Raw genomic sequence first — 22,535 nt, 5'->3', positions numbered from 1 at the left:
TCACAAACCGAACGTTTCCTGCTGACTACCATATGCTTTTTCGGACATACTTACAAGATGAATTGGTTGTAAAAAACACTGTTTTTAGCGAACGGTTTATAATCTCTTTTGAATGGGTTGCATAAGGAGCAGGGGAAGGGGTAGAGTTTTGTAAACCCCGTCAAGTGGAAGTCATTCATGATTCCCGCCGTCCGAGAGATTCTCACGGATGTTTGTGTTCTGGGAAAAAGAGAGTTGCACACTTCTAGCAGGGACAGTGGTGGACTGATAGAATGTATGGTCGTTCGTTCATGATTTGAGTGTCAAGTTATGAACGGTTCATGTTAGGGGCTCTTCAGACCGAACGTTCTTGCGCTAAAAAAAAAAAAAAAAGAGCACAACCAACGCATGTGTCTCGATACGCGTTGTTATCGATTTAAGTTAAATTTAATTTGACATGGTGTCTAAAAAACGCGGCAGGACTGCGCGAGACGCTAAAAAACAGCACAGTGCATTATTGTACCATCTTGACTAGCGCGTTTACACTGGGAAACAATTGAATAACAGCGCGACAAATACGTGTTCGGTGTGAACGGCCCCTTAAGCATGTAATAATAGGACTCTTCATCCCGCTGCCCCTCTTACCCTAAATCAGCAGTGGTGATTGAAATGTTTCTGTATGGGTTTGTCATATGTTACGTTTTTCTATTTTCTATTTATATGAAGTGTAACAACTTTATTCTTACCATTTTCGGCTGGATATTGTGTTCTAATATAAACAAAAAAGTGTTCACAAAATGTGTTTTTGACTGATTTTCATCTGTGAAATCTACAACTGACAAATTAGCCAAAATGCGAAGGGAAGTAACATCACATAGGCTATATGTCAGGATAAAGCTGTCTCTTTACTCCTTTTATGCAAATTAAATATGTTTAGCATCTGCTAAATGAATAAATGTATATTTGACTCCGATACTTGTCCCCAGTTTTTCTTCTAAATATTTCAACACAAGACCAATTTACTAAAGCCAAATTACCAAAGGGTAGGGGTAATGTGAAGCTATTAATTCTTGTGTGAAGTCTGAAGGTTCTTCCTATGAACACACTAAGGATTTTTGTGGCTGCCCTACCCCAAAAAGGCTTTCTTTCAGCCTTAGCTTTGTAACATCCCTTCTCAATACAATTCAATGCTATTTCAGTTCTTGAGTCAAGCTGTCTGTAATTGTACTTGTTGAGATTGTTTCATGCACTTAATGGCATTATGTTTTCACCAATGACACTGCTGATCGCACCAAGTATCTCTGGTTGCTTGGAACTACTTTCTTAAAACTATCAAATTTCCCTCTTTTTTCATGTTACTGATGTCTCCTTGTGGTGGTATGGCAAAATAAGGTTGATCATCAAGCTTTCTGTGATTTTTCACCACTTTCTACAAAATTGTTTGCTTAGCTGTTTGGCCATTTACACCTTTGGTTATGAAGTGGACTAGTCAGACATTCTTAACAGTATGTGGGTTATTTGGCTTTTTTGACAAAAAAAAAAAGCATGTAGTGATTCTGTTTTTATTACATTTGCAAAAGCAAAGGCACCTTTTAACATGCCAAGTCATTTAAGTGTCGCTGTAAACACACTGGGTACTCAGCACTGGGTAAGAAAAAGTAATAGCGAGGCTATTGTGTTTTATCAATAGGACTGTCATGACTGTCCTACATGGCCCTTTAAACGTGTCCCTCACCAGCATCAGCGCATCATCTAGACGTGGGTGGGAATCTGCTCCTTTTCTCCTCCGACCACACCTCTTCCTGTCAGAGCTGATTAATTGGAAGGATGTTACTGTGAGCTTTTCGCCTCACAGGGACAGTAGGATCAATGCAGCTATCCAAATGCCACTCCTTTGTTTTATCATTAGGAACTTAAACGGAATCACTTGGGAAAAATGAAATGTAAATAATATAATTAGATGGTGTAAAATATATAAAAAACATGTGGAAGAATTTTTAGTTCACCTTCATATTACTTAGACCTATTGTTTGCTGTGTATTTAAATATGTTGGCTATATGTTGCCCATTTATATATTGGCAGTTTGCCCAAACTGCAGATTTTTATTTCTCCTGACAACCAGCTCCTGTTGAAGTTTGCTTTATGTTTTGAATTGTGTCATTTTCAATGCAAAATGATCACAACATTGCAAAAAAATCAGGTAGTTTCTACGAAACCTTGTTCAAATAGTGTAGATAATTGAAGAGATTTAGAATTTAAAATGTTAATGAGAGGACTTCTTAGAGTGTATCTAATCTGTCTTTATCCTCGGTTGACTTTGTTGGTCTCCAGGGCAGAAGAGCATAAATTATGGCAAATACAGTGATCTCCTTTAAACAAGGTTGTTGACATTGTGCCAGTAATGCCACCTTAATAATTGCAAATTGGCTGCAATGCACAGTACAGTTATGATGGTGCAGCTTAGCATTTAAATGGACATCCTTGTCTTAAAATTGTTCAAGACGTAATTCAGTCAGAGATCACTTGCTCCAATTTCTGTTTTGCTATCAAAGCATCAAACTAAATATCTGCCTGGGATCGTATTCTGCTCTTGGAAATATAGAGACAGCCCTGGATATTAAAGGTGGTATAGGAAGCTATTGGAGAGCAGGAAATGTAGCTGCCTATATACCCTTTGGCAGATCTGACATTCACCAGCCACAGATAAAAAATGTCACAATGTTATATTGTCTTTTATTCCTTTCTTTTTTCTTTCTATTTATGTTGAAGACATTGCAGGAATTTGCTCACATTTACGTATTTGTTTATTGGTATCTGCATGTTGCTTCCAAAAGCTGCTCAAACTGCTACTCAAATGGTGAAAAGTTTAAATGAAAATAATTAACTGAGCTCAGTTTTTGCAACAAATTTGGCAAATATCCAATTATGAAAGCTGAAATAAATACATTATATGAGATTGAAAATAACTGTGTGTGTATGTCCGAGCCGCCAGACACTCTGTGCTCAACAACGGTGCTTTTATATTTAATACGCTGTCAATCACACATACATTACAGTTTTAGCTATTAGACATTTATTGCTAAGTCCTGCCCAAAATAAACAGATCAAAAGCCCAGTGTCCAACAGGCAATCAGTTGCTAATCAAATGCAAATAGGGCTAATATAGCGCAGCAGAGCCCATCCAATTTTTTTCCCATTTTGGTTTATTATTTTTCCCATTGACTTTTAAAAAAAAAATCCTCTTTTAAATAGTCGTAAACCATGAGCCAAAACATCCAGCTCAGAGGTGAATCAAAACATTACAAACTTTGATTTGAAGCAACAACAACAACAAAAAACAAATATTGAATGAAAAGACAAAGGTACAACATTGCATACTTAACATTTCACGAGGGCACAAAGAACAATCCCATGAAGCATTGCGAATGGCGTAATTGGATAGAAACCCATGGAAACATATAAAACTATTGATTTTAGGTTGCTGATTATAACTAAAGAAACAATATATTTGACACTTACTGCAAAATATTCCGATATATACTAATAAATAAGTAGTATGAGGGTGACGGAAGACCGACTCTAATGCATCACTCAGAGTGCATTATGAAAATGGGTGGTCTCTTCCGGGCTTTTTCACAGGCTTGCTTGGCTGCAGTTCTCTGATTGGTGTATCTTTCACTGCTGTACCATGGGTAGCGTATTTATTCACCAGGAATTCCACTGTTTAGTGTGATTCTTAAGTTGAGATAACTGATGGGTGATGGCTTCAACAGATACAATTGATAAACAACCCTTGAGTGTACTGTAGGTCTGTCTTTAAAGATGTATTAGTTATTGTTGAAAATCAATTAGTCTATGGAAAGATTAATTGGATTTTACCCACGAAACCTGGCTGTTGCGCTCTATTGAGCTAACGTAGTCTCCCAGAGATGTATGGCTTTCGGGCGGGATCCAAAATGACACATTTAGAGACTCTCGTCTCATCAACATCGATCTTTTGGACTTTGATTTGAATGCCAACAGTTATCTGCCATAGACTCCCACTGAAGCATGGGATCTATGGGCTGTCCGTCTTCAGACTTCTATTAATAGACATATTAATGTAGAAAAAAAGTGGACTGGATTTCTTAAGAACAGCTTGATACTTTTATTTACTAAAATATTGAAATACACAAAAAGTAATATGCAATATAAAAACATTATTTACATGTTTATTAAACTCATCATTTCCACATTTTTAATGAAATTTGAAGGGAAGTGTGTAGTCTTCCTGTGTAGTCTTTGCACTGCAAGGCATTCACCATTTGGTGTTTTTTGTTGTTGTTGTTGTCACAAACATGTTTTTTTTTTATGGCAGCAAACTTCCATTGACTATTGAGCTATTCATATTTATATCCCCTAAAACTAACCCTCACAAATTCCTTTTTGCATTTTTCCATTTGAATTAAAAGCATTTTTAAATGTTTTTCTAGATATTTATAGTAAATCTTTGTTTACGTTATTTAAATCTTTATCAAATCTGAATACTTTTTAATGATTAGCACAGTTGATGGTAAGTTTTAAATTTGACTGTTTACAATTTTAAATTTTAACTGCTTCCAGGAGTGTTCTGTAGCAATGTAATTGCAATATTCTTATGGAAGATTCCCAAAGAAACCCCCTTTCCCTTTTCGAGGGGAGGCCACGAGTCTCAAGAGAAAATATGGAGAAAAAACATCATTGCCCCAGATAATGGTAATCTCCAAACAATTATACCTGAAGCACTTCTGTACAATGACTTGGTACAGTAGTATCTTTCAAGTAGATTTAACCTCCCTTCTCCTCAACCTGTCACTGATTTTCATGGCTTTTGATGAAGCAGGCTCACTAGATACCAGATAAGCTTCTTTGTCCCTCAGGTGCAAGACACCCACTCTACTCTCAAACTGGAGAGCATGCAGGCCTGTGCCATTCGCCTTAACAATAATCCTATCATCAGGCTTTGCCACATTCAGCATTTATATTGAAGACTCATTTGTCATTGTCTCCATACTACTGTATCTGTTTGAGAATAAGCTTCAGCTGAGGAAAATGAGCCCTTTCTGAGAATATTAGAAGCATTTAAACCCATTGTCAATACACAGTATACACAGATAAATAATATTTAAAACCTTGCCAATAGCAAATCCTAGCAACTGTTGACAAAGTTTACTACTGTTCAGCACCAAAAGGAATGGGTATTTCCATTCATTTGTGCACATTGCATTGCCATGGCTGCAGGTTTTTTAAACGAAGTCATGTAAGCAAGCCTTAAATTAGGTCCTGTCATTTGCATAATGAATCAATCAATGTGTGTGGATTGCACGTGGCTGTAAATGTTAAGTAGAGCCAAGTAATTGGAGGGACTGCATAGATAATTGTGAATGGAATGCAAAGCAGTGGAGCAGATCAAGAGCATTTATGCTTTCTTTCCCCCTCTAATAACTTAATGTGACAATATCATTGTGTTGGCCAACAAAGAAATACAACATTGCTTGATTTAAGTCAAACTTGATTGCAGTGTCCCTTGTATAATAAAATATGTTTATATCCCCTTTCCCTTTCAGTTAGCAAATTATGTAATTATATTTTTATTAAGTGATTTTTGCTGCTGTTAGAGTCAATCTTATGGAATGATTTTCCGGACATTATTCAAAAGGAATTGCAAATTGTATTTGCAATTGCGTTTTCAATTTGTGGACGCATAAAATGTGACATAATCCAAACGCAATTGCAAATCGCGCATTACCGTTTGCATTTTCGTTTAAGCGAACGCACAGTGACTGCCAGATTTCAAATGGAAAAGAAAAGTCCGTTTGCAACTGTGTTTCCCATATCTTACGAGTTTTGGCCCTGTCATATTTAAATAGCAATTTCAATTACCACGTCTGCTTTTTCACTTTCTCAGCGTCGCGTATGTAGCCAGCCAAAACTCAAATGGAATACTAATTCCTTAGTATTTCCATTGACGCCTTACACGGAAACCTGTCAATCAGGGTCAAGGGTGGGATTATGCTATGGGGTGTGTTTGTCTTGGGAAGAGACGTCACTCACAGTCGACGGTCAAGATCAAATAAACCGGCGTCTGTTCAGGGCATCACCTCTTTATTTATTTTGTATTTATTTTAATGTTTATTTGACAGGGACAAATGCATAGAACATTGCTTTATAAAGAATACAAAGTAGATGCCACGCATACATGTTTCTAGCCATGACTAATTTGCAACCCCTGTCCCTGGTTAGGCTTATAAATTTAAAACAAAAATTACAGAGTACTGAGTTTAAGATATATAATTAATAAAATACATACAACAAATACATCCCATATATGAAATAAGATATGGGCTTAAGTAGATGTGGAAGTCACTATAAAACAAAGTCTAGACACATTTAACAATACAAGAACACAAAAGTGTGCATATGTCTGTGCGTGCTCACATATGCAACATTATGTTTGTATGCTTTGTGTTATGTCCTGTACAGTCAGTGTTCACAAAGTTGTTTCAGTTTCAGCCATTGCTTTAAATGTGTATTAAAAACCTTGAAGTCTGTCAATGTTTTAATTTCAGATGCATTCCACAAATGTATGCCTCTTACTGAAAATGATGTCTGGCCAAATGTTGTTCTACGTTTTGCGGCTATAGTTTCCACTTATTGTGCCTGTAGTTCTTATTCCGCTCTTTTGTTTATGTACTAGTTGACAGAATATTTCTGGTGCAACGTTGTTCACACACTTAAAAATTAGTTTTAAAAAAGAAAAATTTACAAAACTGTCAAAACTCAAGATATTATGCTTCCTTAGAATGATGCAGTGATGCCATCTTACAGATTTCTGGTCCATTACTTTTAATGCTTGTTTATATAATGACTCTTGACCGTCGACTGTGAGTGACGTCACTTCCCAAGACAAACACGCCCCATAGCATAATCCCACCCTTGACCCCGATTGACAGGTTTCCGTGTAAGGCATCAATGGAAATGCTAAGGGAATTAGTATTCCATTTGAGTTTTGGCTGGGTACATACGCGACGCTGAGAAAGTGAAAAAGCAGACGTGGTAATTGAAATTGCTATTTAAATATGACAGGGCCAAAACTCGTAAGATATGGGAAACACAGTTGCAAACGGACTTTGCTTTTCCATTTGAAATCTGGCAGTCACTGTGCGTTCAGCTAAACGAAAATGCAAACGGTAATGCGCGATTTGCAATTGCGTTTGGATTATGTCACATTTTATGCGTCCACAAATTGAAAACGCAATTGCAAATACAATTTGCAATTCCTTTTGAATAATGTCCGGAAAATCATTCCATACAATCTAACGTTTAGCAAGCAATCTCCAATAAATGCAGGTCTCCAAATGCCACTCCTTCTGTTTTATCATTAGGAACTTCAACAGAAATACTTTAACTGCTTTCCAATTTATTATAACAAAAGGAGAAAAAAAATAAAAGAACAAATAAGATGTGGTAAAAAAAACCACAGTTGCTTTCATTTGATAAAATTTTTATAAAGTGTGTATATATACACACACGCAGCCCATATGTAATATGTAGCCCATCGATGTGTTTGCAGTTTGCCCAAATACTGTAGCAGATTTATTTAATTTGTTTCTGACAAAATAAAATATTATTATTTATTCTTCTTTTAGAAGAATATTTCAGTTCTTTATGTCCAAACAATGCAAGTGAATGGTGATCAAAAATCTTATATCTTATGATATACTGTAGTAGATTTGTTTTTGTTTTGACAAGTACCACTTATGCAAAAGTCATATTGTGTGCTGCTAATTTTCTGCTTACAAGTTTAGCAATGCCTCACACTAGTCGGGTAGTTTTAAAATCTTGAATGACCACTGACTATTTGTTAGCCTATATTGCAAATCTTTCTTTGGGCTGGTTGGCGATTGTAGTTTTCCTTTGTCTCTGAAAAATACAGAGCATTATCGTGAGGACAACACTAGATCCCAGACAATGAGACATCTTTCATACACTACACAAATCTGAATTGAGAATGCAAGGTATATTGTAACTGACTGCATTTTATCGAGTCATTTGCATGCTACATTTACACTATAATATTGTTACCTTATATGCATTGTTATCATTATTATGAGCATACATGTATATAGCATCATGTATGTGTTACTTGGATTTTCTCTGATAAATAATACAAAATTGAATTAAAAAGAACAGACAGACTGGCATGTGACTCGAACTAGTGAAACATGCATAGGTAGATCATGTGATACTTCATTTATGGCCATTATGTGATTTTGTCACTGCCCCGAAATAATTTAGTGCAAAAAAGAGCTTAATCTGTTTCCCAGATGTGTATGACTTTCTTTCGTCTGCTGAACACAAACAATGATTTTTAGAAGAATAACTCAGCTCTATACAATGCATGTGAATGGTTACCAAAACTTTGAGGGTCCAAAATGTACATAAAAGCAGCATAAAATAATCCACAAGACTTCAGTGGTTTAGTCCATATCTTCTGAAGTGATCCAATTGTTTTTTGGGTGAGAACAGACCAGAATATTACTACATTTTCACTTTAAATCTCTGGGCATGATAATTTCAAGCTTGATTACATTTCCTAGTGCTCGACGCATGTGCAGACCGCTAGATGTTGCTAGGAAGTGTAATCAAGCTTGAAATCATGATCGCAAAGGAGACTGCTGATGTCAAGATGTATAGTAAAAAGGAGTTATATTTTCAAATGTTCTTAAACAAAATCAATTAAATGGCTTCTGAAGACATTGATTTAACAACTACAGTTGTATAGATTACTTTTATGCTGCCTTTATGTGCTTTTTTTATTTGAAAAATTTTGGTCATCATTTGCTTGCATTGTTTGGACCTACACAGCAGAAATATTTTTCTAAAAATCTTAGTTTGTGTTCAGCAAAAGAAAGAAATTCATACACATCTGGGTTGGCATGAAGGTGTGTAAATGATGAGAAATTTTTATTTTTGGGTGAACTATAACTTTAACTAGACAATAAATTAACTGCCACCAAAAAGCTTTATCAAAACATCAAAATGGAAATCTGATGAGGCATAAATGGCTAGAAAGCTATATACCTGACTGTAACACTGTTAAAGGATGGGCAAGGAGGAGGCGAGAACCGGCTTGTCAACATAAATGATATTTAATGAGAACTTATACCAAAAGCATACACAAACACACACATGATGGACATGCCCGTAATTCTCTCTCTCTCGAACCGTCGTCACCGGCCGCCTTTATCTCTCGTGCGCCTCATCAGTCCGATTGGGGACCGGGCGCGCGATATTCCGACCCGGCCCCGCCCCCCTCCGCTCCACACTCCTCCCGCCGTTATCTCAGGCCGGGGTGCCACCGGCATGACGTACACCCCCCCATCCCTGGGGCGGGGTGTATCTTGCTTCCCGCGTGGTCATCCCCGCCTTCCTCGCCCTGGGAGGAGACAGGAGGGGAAGACAACAACAACAAAAACAAAATAGGCGAGGGAAAAGGCCAACACGGTGCGACAGAGAGAGAGAGGAGAGAGAGAAAAAGCTCACTCACCGGTTCTCTGATGTACCGTCGCGTGGTCCTCGAACACTCCTCAACACTCAGGCGGATGACAACCGCTCCAACCCCGGGCGAACCGGAGTGAAACCTTCGACCCCCAGCGGGCAGAACACGCCTCCGCTTTTCTGGCGGCAAATGGGGACACTTCTTCGCCCCTGGCAGCGGCTCTACCGCTCCGGGTGGTCGGAGAGTTTCTTCCCTCCTCCCCTCGCGGACGGCGGTCTCCCTCGACCCCTCCTCGTCTCTGGGGATGGCAGGGCACTCCTCCGCCCCCGGCAGCGGCTCCCTCGCTCCAGGCAGTTGGGTTATCCAGTCCCCACTTGCCCCGCGGACGACGGCCGTTCCCGGCATCCGGGCGGTCGGGCTACTCCGTCACCCGGAAGATGGCAGCGGCGCTCCCCAGGGTGGACGGCAGTGTCGAGGACTCTGCGACGGACATCCCTCCTCCTTCCCGGGCTTCGGCACCAATGTAACACTGTTAAAGGATGGGCAAGGAGGAGGCGAGAACCGGCTTGTCAACATAAATGATATTTAATGAGAACTTAAACCAAAAGCACAACCAAAACACACACATGACGGACATGCCCGTAATTCTCTCTCTCTCAAACCATCGTCACCGGCCGCCTTTATCCCTCGCGCGCCTCATCAGTCCGATTGGGGACCGGGCGCGCGATATTCCGACCCGGCCCCGCCCCCCTCCGCTCCACACTGACATATATTGTCACCACTCACCCTGACAAACTGCTTTTGCAGGGTGAGTGGTAACTTACCAGCATGACATTTCTGGACGTTCATAAATGAAACCAATTCTAGGCAGTTATCAGTGGCTAATTTAGTGGACCACAGTCTCGGAGAAGGAATTTGCAAGGCTGTCCAATTAGTAGTGAAAAGTTTTGGGTTGTGAGTGCATGTCAGCAGGGAAGAGAGGGCCAGTGGATGCATGTCATCAATCATTTCAACAGCTTTGCCTCTGCATTCTTGGCAGAGTGGAGGCCTTACTCAGACTGGGAATGCCACACCAACATCACAGACTGTTAAGATGCCTGTTTTTTTCGTCCAAACATTTTATCATGCTTTACATATCTTGCTATGTTTGCATACTGTACAAATTTTTGGTTAATGGATCACATAATGTGTATTTTTCAGATGTCAGAAGTGAGGATTGGCATTATGTCATAATAGAGCTGCTACACTGCCAGTTTACATACTGTAGGCAGCATCCTAACTGTTATGGAATCTTATAAATAACCGATTTGGAACACTTTACCTGTAGGCAGCAACCCATGCACAACACAAACTAGCAAGTGATTTAAATTTGAAGTTTGAAGTTGGCATGATGCTAAGCAAACAGTATGATACTCCAATAAGCATATGGATAAAATTCTGTGCTTTTAGTAATTCTATTTTAAACTATATTAAATTTGGTAGTTTATGCATAACATGTTTAAACATAACAAACTTTTATCGACATCAACATTTTAGGTTAAAAATTATATGAATTTATAAAGGAAATAGTATATCTTTGGTCCTGTAACTGGTCAACATTTCATGTTTTTCACAATTTTGAATCACATTTTTGCATTCACTAGTTAATTTTAAATGGTTCAGCAGTTCGGCAAAATTTTAATAAGTACAAATATTCCATGTTGTCTCGGATTTAATATGAGCTTATATAAGCTGCTTAAAATGCTAAAAGATAAATGTTATTGATTTTACATATTTCTCGCCATGTCCGGCATTTTGGATGTTTTTTTTTTTTTTCGAACTTGCCACAAAACATTGTAGGATTGCAAATTTGGTGAAAAATACACGTTGTGCTGCCTAAGAATTTTGTCAAAACTAGTTATCTCAGGAGGATGCATGATGTCTACCTTTTGGAACAGCCTTCACATTGGGAGTAGGGCTGTTACGATTATGATTTGGCTGAAGATTAATTGTCAAAACAATAATTGCGATGATGACGAATAATTGTCTGTTTTAGGGCTCTCACAATTATGATGATTAATTGTCCGTTTTAGGACTTTCGGTGTATGTGTGCTTCATGAACCTTAAGAAGTAATTTATTCATATTTAACTTTTACCTGATTTACTTTTAGGCCTTTAAAACGTATAAAGCCACGTGATACGATTATTAGAAAAAAGAAGAAAAACTACAGCACCCACACATTTATTTCCATTACATTTATTCAAGGATTCGAAATAAATGTATTTTAAATCTTTAGTGACACAACATTGTCTGACATTGGCAACATAAAGTGGAGTTCTATAATAAAAGTATCTAATGCTACCTTCACGTGCTATCGTTTATTATCGTAAATACGAGTTTCCCACTCTGAAGTTGCACATGAACGACCCCGCAAGTCTTAATTACGAATGGCAACCTCATAAATTTGATAACCGAGTTTCCGAGATGGAAGGAGTCCGAAACTTTCAATATGGCGGAGGATAGTACGGATAGTATAAAGTGTTTTATAAATGTTTCTAAATACAGCTTATTGTTAGGCTTACTGGTTTGATCATAAAGAAAAAACTAAATAGTTAGTGGAGAAAAAACCTTTAGATTGACCTGACCTCTGACTTTACGTTATACATACAGGTATTTACATAAAACAGTATTATTTAGCGGTCTGAGCAAAAACTGATTAGCACATTCTTTAATTATTTTGCCGTCTTCCCCTGGTTTTACTTTGCATGTAAACTTTAGCAGTCTTACTGGCTTTTCCAATGCGCGCAAGTGCACATAGCCATTTACATTTCGACGTCAAAAGCATAGAACTGTAAGTCTCATGTAAATGTGGGTTTAATAAGTTATTTTTTAATTGTTAATTGCAACTCACTGCTGCTGTTTCTGCATCGCAAATCCATGAATTGTGCAGTGATATAGGCATAATTAAACAACATGTTTTGATGGTAGCACCGGTACATGACACAATTTTTTTTTTTTTTGGCAAATTCGACAAGCTGTAACATTACAATCTACTTGCTGTTTGCCATTGGTCTTCATGCTCTCAACTCGCCTGTTTTGCAGCTCTCAATGCTGCATTTCTTGGTTTGAATCACACTTATGCATTTAGTTCGACACATATGATATCAAATCGAGAGCGTTATATTGTACAATACAAACAGATTCAATATTTTTTTTACACCCCTAATTATAATGTATTATATTGTATAATATACTATTCTATTATATTAAAGTACGCAATAGTAAAATATTTCTTTCCAAAGTTCTTCTCTTTCAAATGTTACTTTAAGGCTTTCCAATTAAACCCACAAGCCCTTATTTCACATGAAGAAAGACCTTTGATATTCTGTGTTTCTTCATTCTATCATCTCCGGTGTAACACAGGACTTCTCAGTCATTGCGTGTCATCAACACTGCGTGTATGAACTCACAATGACAAATAACATTTGCCATTACATGATCGTTAAATGAAAGTGAAACTGGAGCACTTTGCATTCACTAAAATCCTTGTTTATTTTTTGCAAGAGTTTGATGCGAACCTCCACAGACTTCACGTGTATTACAGTGCTTCAAGTCTGGTTTGTCTGGTTAATCTTCACACGATCTTCAGGAGCTGCACACAGTGCGGTCCGGGGTGCAGCTCAGTGAGGCGGTCGGAGTTTAATTGAATGAGACACTCAAACACCTCTATAATCATGTTTTATAATTTGACTACTTAATTCTATCACTGACATTAATATTTTTCTATAGGAATGATCCATTCTCATGCTCTATTTGGAGTATGATGTCCTGATTTTGTAGATCTTATTATTTTTTTTATTTTTTTTTTTATTTATTTATTCATTTATTTTTGTCTGTTTTTTTGTCAGATTTGGTATTGTTTAGTTATCTTGTTTCTTTTTTGTTACATGTTTTGTCTAATTGTGTCTATATAAATTTTTTTGTCACTAAGGACCCCCTTGAAAACGAGATGGTACATCCAATAAAAAATTCCATATAAACATATCCTTCATTCCCTTATTAAGACAATAAAATATGATTTGAATTTAAAGTTCACAATAATCGTGGTTAGATCAAATAACTGCAATCAGATAAGTATTTAATAATCGTGTAAGGCCTAGTGGGGAGTATGCTTATGATGTCTTAAAATGCTGCCTCTGTAGGAAATTTACTAGGTATTTGAACAAAGCAAATATTAGAAGAAATGTAGTGAGATGATTTATGAAATGAAACCAATTTCCTCTTGACTTTAAGCCCCTGAGTGATAGCAGTACTTGGTTTCCTTCAAGATCATAATGCAAGACATTTAATTGCATTTGTCAAAACCAAACTGTCCTCCATTAATGATACTGAGAAAAAGTGACAAACTAAAATCGCAATTATTTAAAGGAATGTTCTGGGTTCCATACAAGTTACGTTAAATCAACAGCATTTTTGGCATAATATTGATTACCACAAAAATTATTTTAGATTTGTTCCTCCTTTTCTTTACAAAAGAAAAAAATCAAGGTTAAAGTGAGGCACTTACAATGGAAGTGAATGGGGATGTGGCAGGTTGGAGGGCGGGGCTGGGTCGTGATCATACACACCCGGTCCCTTATCAGGCTAATTAAGCCTCAGAGAGGGATAAAGACCGATGACCGACGGTGGTGCGAGGAGATGAGACATGTCTGTTATGTGTGTGTTTATGTTTGTGCTTTTTGGTTTAAGTTTTCATTAAATTATTATTTATATTGTCAAGCCAGTTCTCGCCTCCTCCTGCCCATCTTAACCCCCTTACATTGGTGCCGAAAACCCGGGAAGGAGGAGGCGAGAACCGGCTTGACGATATAAATAATAGTTTTAATGAGAAACTTAAAAGACACAAACACACACATGACGGACATGTCCATAAACTATCTCTCTCTCCTCGCACCACCATCTGTCATCGGCCTTTATCCCTCTCGGAGGCTTGATTAGCCTGATAAGGGACCGGGTGTGTATGATCACGACCCGGCCCCGCCCTTCGCCCTGCCACAGGGGACAATTAAATTGAATGTGGCCAATTTTTGGAGGGTTTAAACACAGAAATGTAAGCTTATAATTGTCTAAAAGCAATTAATGAATTAATTCTTCTGTTAAAACTTTATTTGAGCTGTAAAGTTGTATCAATTATAATTTTTCAAGTCATTTTAGGGTTTTAGGGTTCGTTGACATTACATCATCATGGTAACAAAGTTGCAAAATTGGCTATAACTTAACACAGAAAAGGTTTGTAAGTGATCACTAAAATCATGTTTACATACATCCTTTATGTCTTGTGGCTCTACTTTCATTTGTCTGACTGAAACCTCTATTTGTTTTTTTTTTGTTTTTTTTGTGGTGATAAACATGCCTCAAATGCTTTAGATTGAGCTACACTTGTGTTGAACCCGGAACATTCCTTTTAAGTGCATAGGTGAGATTATGCTTTAGTCATCAGAATAAACCTGCAACACTCGCCATGGTTCACACATTTTGGCTTGTATTATTGTGCTAGGACAGCTTTTGTGTGCTTAACTACAACATGATGTATCGGTTAATAGATTGTTATGCAAATACCTACAGTACCAAGTTGTTTGAATTGGTCTTAGATTGCAGAGGCCATCTAGTGCATGTTCATAGGAAGTGTTGCCATGGTTACCTTGGTCGAGTGTCATTTTCTTTATCTGGAACACAAGCACCATGAAGAAACCAGTTAGTCTCTCTAATATACATCATGTTGCTCACACTTTCTTAAAGATGCCTTAGCATGAGCATATTTTGAACTGATCTTGAGTTTATTCATCCTCCCTACTCTGCAGCATTTCAATTTTCTCCTATTGCAGCATCACAGCACCTATCATAGTCCCTTTAAAGAAAATAGTCCCCCCTGTTGACTCTCATCTAGTATTGAAATGCTCTGCGATTGTTTCTCTATTTGAGTGTCAGCATGGTGGAATATATGTTACGCTCTTCTTTGGCACCGTGATTTTACAGCATAGCCGGATTGTCGTTCAAATGTCTTTATGTGTGAATACATTAACGTTTTAATCACACTGATTACATTTTAGTGTTGCTAATCCTCTTGCTCTGTAGCTGAATCTGATTAAAGCATTCTCAAATGTACTAGTTCCTCAATGAATGTTAGTGTGGCTCTCTAATTTCTGTTATGAATCAAAGACCTTTGTGGGACAGACGTTAAACTGGGCTTAATCCCTGCCAAATGGTCTCACAGAAAGTTTACCCAAGGAGTTTCAACCCCCTGCCAAAAAAAGGCTACATTTGTGAAGGAGGAAAACTCATTAAATGTCTTTATTCATCTGCCTGTTCTAACAGTCACATGCAACTTAACACACACCTTGATGTTATACATTTTTTTCGTGCTATAAACGGCAACCAAGTACATTTCAATTTGTAGTTTTCTTATGTCATGGTCCATCAGAAGGGTTGATTTTACGCTTTCAAAACTGGCACAGTACCACAAATAACATGTTTCCTTACTATTTCTTATTTTAAAGTGCTGAAATGATTTATTCCAGTGCTAAGAAAACATCAGGAATGTTTTCCTTGTTCTTCCACTACATTAGGTGGCAAAGGGTATGTTAGCATCTGAGAAATATGTCACTTAAAAAAGGCAGTGAGCAGAATTAGGTCATGCAAAACATGACAGGGTCTCAGTGGGCCCTCGCAGTCATAATTTATCCAGTATCCAGTATATGTTTTAGGATTTAGAGTTAAAGTTGGGAGACACAAATCTCTGTTGATTTATGTAAATATCTCAATAGGATTTGAGTCATTTTACAATGCTGAAAGTCACTATGCTGTTTCTCATATTCAATTTGGTTCAATTCAGTGTTATTTGTAGAGCGTTTGTTACAATACGAATCAATCCATAGCAGCTTCACAAAGAATTCAATTCATATAAAAAAATTAATAAATGAAATGTTGCAATAGCTTGTATATTAGGTTTTTAAGGTGTAATTATAAGATGTAATAGAGAGGCATCACTGCATATCTTACATTTTGTGTGGCATTCTGCCAACTCTAACCTGGTATCAGAGAGATTGTCCTGAGATAACGGAAAAGCTGCACCATCTAAAAGCTGAAAAAGCCACCACGCTCATCCCCAGCTGAACAGACCTCTATCTAAAAATTGAGGATAGACTTAAGGTACAACAAAATAACAAGAAAAGGCTAAATGGAGATTTTCACACATGCCGTTTGCTGGAAGATGTAGTGTGTATACTGTACAGAACAGCTGAAATCCAAATCTCTTTATGAAATATTCAGATAACAGCATCTTTGTATTTTGTCCATGTATTTTGTAACATGTATTTTTTCCTGTTATGAATGGGTAATTTTGACTCAGGAGATACAGTGTTCATTTGAACCAGCAAATGTTGAGGTATTATCGTGTGTGTATGTGTGCATGTGTGAGAGATAGAGGTAAATGGTAGTTAGCTGCTAGATTTAAAAAAAGCATATCAGAGGCTATGTGCATGAAGCAGCATTGTAATAGCCTCTCTGCATTCAGTAATATTTATTAGTTTTGGTCATTGTTTGGCATTTGGCTGTCTATGGCATCATGTCCAAGAAGGTTGAGATGTAATTATCATCATTTCCTGTTTTTAATGAAACTTATGGGATTTTCAAAATTTGGTAGGCTATTCAACACATTAGAGTTTCAATATTATCTTTCGGCTTTGTCATTTAATCTGGTGTTGAGAAATTGTGGCACATTGTGGGATGAGAATTTGTTGGCTGGGATCAACTTAATCTTATTTATATCCTTGTTCTTCACAAAAGAGTACCTCACTTGCATTTGCTCTCTGGCATGAGTAACGTCAACAAAATGGGATATCATGAGCTCAACTTCAAGCACACTGGCAATCTTGAAAGAAAAAAAAAATAGACAAAAGCAAGACAAAAGTGTCAATACCCTTGTATTTTGGGTTTGAGGAGGATATTTCTGAAACATGCTGCAATCCCAATCTTGAATCTCCACATTCTAGAATTGAATCTTGATGATGCTAGGTTTACATGGCCACACCTTGTTATCCATTTCATAATGCCATTGTTGTCCATAGCATGCTATATTGGAGAGCGTTTTCCAATGTTTTCAGTGGAGGAAGACCATGGTCCAGTGTGGGTAAGAGGTGTTAGTGCAGCAAAATCAAAGCGTTTTCAAAGTACATTATAAAATGGATAGTTCTGACTAAATAGAAATTCTAAATTGGCTTGAGTTGCATTGTGCCATGTGAGGGTCGGATGTGTGAACCGCGAGCTCTGCGCACTTTGCTAGTTTTTAACTTTTTTTCATAAACCGGTGAGATTCTATACACCCTGTTCCATAACTGTTCTATAAAGACAATATGTCAAAGAATTCAAAATCCTCAGGCTCTGGAGACATTAAAAGACACTTACGTGCTCAAGCTGATACCCCTGAGTGGGCCGCCGACTCAGTTTGGATGGTGCAGGGGGAGAGATTCAGCGTCAACTGTCGAGCATGTCAGCAATACTGGTGAAGGTCATTGCTGACTTGGAGGATCTTACTGTATTACATCGATCGATCACTGCCATGGAGATTAAATTCTCTGAGTTGGTTACAAGAGTGGGGGACATCGAGAAACAGATAGACTATCTGGAGTCACCAGAGAAGGAATTAGGTGCTAACACGCTAGCGACCAAGATATACTTGGAGTGCGTTTAGGAAAAGTTGGAAGACCTTGAGAATCGTAACCGGCGAAACAATGTCTGAAATGCTGGAATTCCTGAGAACGAAGAAGGCTGAGATATGGTGAAATTCCTAGAGTAGCTCTTCCCCGAGTCTGCTCGACATAACAGGCCATATGCTGGAAATCAAGCGAGCTCAGTGATTCGCTGAGGGAGACAGGCCCCAATCAATTCTGGCCAAGTTTCTGAGATAATCTGATAAAGATCTTGTGTTACGCAAGACTTTGTTCCCAGACTTTGCGAATTCGACAAGAGAGAAACGTGATCGTTTCAAGGAATGCAAGACTTACATCAGCGGAAGGTAACTTTTGCACTGATGTTCCCGGCCAAATTGAGAATAGATTTACATGCCCACAGCAAGTGATGTCCTTCATAAAGTCAATTACTGAGTAAGTTATCTGTGGTTCTCATGTTACAGCCGAGTGGGCCTGTCTCACTGAACATTCACTTGACCGTGAATGACTTGACTGTCTGACTTATTTTCTGTTGTGTCATTCTGTCTATACAAAATTTGTATAGAAGCACCAGACTTGAGTAATCCGATGGCAAAATTGTCACCGGGACTCTCATAAGCCTACATGGACTGTTTGAATTTAGAGGGATGGACGCCGGTTTGCGCTGTCGTGTGCGGGGTTAATGTGCTCGTTTTGGAATGTGGTATTTATACTTTTATTTTTGACACACAATTAATTTTTTTCTCATATGTTAAAATGTCAAATGTTAAAATGAGTGGATTGTCTCTCTCCATGAGGAATGGGAATGGGTGGGGCACCCCATAAAAAGAAGGAAGGTTATTTATTTTCTTAAACGTAAGAAATATGGTAAAGTGTTTCTTCAAGAAATGCATCTTTCCTCACAGGAAGATGAAAAATTTGGGAAGATATGGGGTGGCTCATGTAGTAGGATAGTCATTATATTGATAAGTAAGCATCTGCAATTCAGATGTCTCAGAGCAAAGATAAATTAGGAAGGATAAATGATTGTTTTAGCAGAAATTCAGGGGCAAAGTCTTATTTTGGCTTATATTTACACACCTAATTCTGTTGATCAGGGCTTTTTTATAGATTTTGAAGGGAGGTTGCAAGCCGCTGGCACCCCTCATGATGTACTATTGGGAGGAGACTTTAATCTTTTGATGAACCTTGATCATAGTGAAGCAAAAGTGTGTAAGCATAGTGCAACAGTGACGCTTCACAGGATGTGTAAAATCTTGGTCTTAAAGATATTTGGAGACTTTTGGAGTCATCTGGTAGGGACTATACATTTTTTTTCATCAGTCCATAAGATTTATTCTAGAATTTTTTTTTATTTTTATCTAAGTCACTCATTTCATCTGTTGTTGATTGCTAAATTGAAACATCTAAGTCTCAGATCATGCCCTGTTGAGTTTAGAGGTGTTGCCACATACAGAGAAAAATAAATCATATAGTTGCCGCTTTAATGTATCCCTTTTGCAAAATCTTGAATTCCCAAAAATTTTAAAAGCTGAAATCAATGTTTATATGGAGACCAACTGGCCCTCAGTATCCTCTGTAGGTGTGGCTTGGGAGGCATTTAAGGTGGTTCTGAGGGGCCCGGATCATACTGTATGCCTCATTCATTAAAAATCCAAAACATGAGAACTTGTGGAGTTGGAAGGGAATATTAAAAGTGCCGAGGCAGAGCTGAAGCGCCGAATGTCGTCTGATGGCCTCAGAGAATTGATCACATAAGGTGGAGTTTTGGCTATTCAGTGCAAGACCTTGAGTCAGGGGACAAAGCATTGAAAACTTCTAGCTAGATATATAAAGCAGAGAAAGTCCTTTTCTACCTTTCCCTCAGTGAAATCTGCTGGTGGTGACATTTTTCGTTGATATTAATAATGCTTTTAAGGCAGTGGTTCCCAAACTTTTTACAGTGGCGTACCCCTCCAAACATTCAACATCCTTTTGTGTACCCCCTCTCAAATTCATAGATAACATTCATACAATGTATTTTGAAAATATGTATATTTAACGCAATTATATTTGTAAAACAACTCCCTTATTTTAAACATGTTATATTAATCTTAAACATATTGAAAAAATGGCTTACCGATTGAGAAGGGCATGCTAGATATGATATAACTGCATAACTTGAAAACTTCCCCCTCATCGCGTTGCAGTACGCAAGAATAGCGTTCTGTTCTGTGCCTGGAATTGCACATCATTGCAGGTACGGTGTTGCCGGCCAACTTCGAGCATTGCGGTTAAGTATCTGTGCATTTGCGTGGTCAGCTCAAGGTGCTTTTTTATGTCACATTTGACAATTTAGCAAGGTTGAGCTCATTTGATAAAAAACATCATGCAACAGTGGGAAAACAGCAGGGCTCAACGCTAAGGATTTTTTCTACTAGCCCGATTGGGCCAGTGCAGTGTTTGCCGTGGCAAACTTGTCACTGGCCCCAACACAAAAATTACAAATAGCTGTTTTCACCATCACAGCTTTAAAAAATATGTTCGACGATAAATATTTTTTACATATCTTATGTTTTTAATACATCATATAAAATTATGTTTTAATCTCATTTGGCGCTTCATCTCTAAATGCTAATTAATGAGAGAAAACTGTTTTTTTTTTTTTTTTTTTTTAACAGTGGGAATAAAATTTGTGCTCTGTCCCTATACGAGAGCACATGCATGTTAACCAGACTACACTCCATGGTGAGAGATTATGATGAGACATGCATGGAGAGACATGGATTTTCAGTCCTATAGAAAGAAACTGTTGATTTCTTGTGTTCCAATGTGTGGATTACTCATTTTCACCAACATGTTAAAACGAAAATGTGGGGATTTCGTGCACTGTGAACACGGAATGTGCGGGGATACTTAAAATGTTGCAAAACATGTTAAATCCTACTATGAAATTCATTAAGTGGGTTTTTTCTTGCTATTTTCTACACATTGGTAATAGCTGCTGGTAAGACACTTGGAAAAGAGTGAGGTGCTTGGAGAGTGCGCTCGGTGTCTGCACGATCTTGTGCATGCACGCGACTGTGCCTTGGCGCGTCCAGTATATTATGCATTTGCACATCTTTGCAAGATAAATATACTCGCGCTCGCTCCTCGGTAAAAGACTTTGTTCGCTCCGTGTAATTTTTGTGCACTCTTACTTGTTGCTTGCACTAATGTTATAAATGCAGCACTGGCCCGGTCGTGCAAGTGACAGTTCTAGCTACTGGCCCGAATCTTTCTCACGCTGGCCCCAGGTCACCTGGCAGTCCTTATTGTCGAGCCCTGAACAGGTCTCTAGCGTGTGAGCAAATGTGAGTGAAAATTACTGTGTGTGAATGTGGAAAATTATTTTGCCGCACCGGATGTCTTATACCTGTCATAAAAATTATGAATTTATACCATCAGAATTAAAACACCCTATGCATCTAACCTTAAATACAAATTACTTCTTAAACTGCGAAAAACCAAACGAACAGACAAATTAAAATTGACTGACATGTGTAAGTCTGGTAAAACAGTGAAGTATTAAATGTATTTACTATCACTAAGCTACGTCACCTAGCAGTATGCTGGGCTGGTGAAAAAAAAATACTTGTGTGACGTACGACTAAATGCATTTTTTTAACCGCAAAAGATAGGGTTATTTCATTGCATAATTATCAGACCTTTATGACAACCATTTTGGTGGTTCTTCTCTAGGGGGCACACAAAAGTGAGGAATACATGAACTGAGTTTTAATGTTATTTTAGATGGTGATGAAATTAAATGAATGATAAATCTCAGAATTGTATTCATGTACCCCCATTGTCATTTCACGTACCCCTAGGGTACGTACCCCAGTTTGGGAAACACGGTTTTAAGGAATTATATCTTGATCTCTACAATTCCACATCTTCGTCTACTGATGAAGATCTTGGAAACTTTATGGAACCATTAGAACTCCCTAAACTGATGACGGAGCAAAAAAATTATCTTGATTCTGAGATAACATTGGAGGAGCTTGGCGAGGTTATTAAGGACTTGCCTACAGGCAAGTCTCTGAGGCCAGTCGGCTTTGCTGCTGAATTTTTTAGATCTTATGCTACAGAACTGGCTCAACATTTGCTAGAAGTTTACAGTATCATTAAAGAATGGAAAGCTTCTGCCAACCATGACACAAGCCCGGATCAGTCTGATTCTTAAGAAGGACAAAGATCCAAGCGAGTGTAAGAGTTGCCATCCAATGTCCCTGATCCAGCTAGACGTTAAAATATTGTCAAACATTTTTGGCTAACCGACTAAGTAAAGTTATGACATCTCTTATACAT

At 37.9% G+C, this 22,535-nt stretch overlaps 1 protein-coding gene across 2 annotated transcripts in view; it reads left to right on the top strand.

Annotated features, from left to right (window-relative positions):
* The window catches only part of negr1 (neuronal growth regulator 1), a 228,957-nt gene that overhangs the window by 477 nt on the left and 205,945 nt on the right, over positions 1 to 22,535 (top strand). The window lies entirely within an intron of this gene.

The sequence above is a fragment of the Xyrauchen texanus genome, chromosome 7 (assembly GCF_025860055.1).
Source record: "Xyrauchen texanus isolate HMW12.3.18 chromosome 7, RBS_HiC_50CHRs, whole genome shotgun sequence".
In the NCBI taxonomy this organism is placed as follows: domain Eukaryota; kingdom Metazoa; phylum Chordata; class Actinopteri; order Cypriniformes; family Catostomidae; genus Xyrauchen; species Xyrauchen texanus.
The sequence above is the reverse complement of the archived record's forward strand: the minus strand, read 5'-3'. Positions and strand labels throughout refer to the sequence as shown.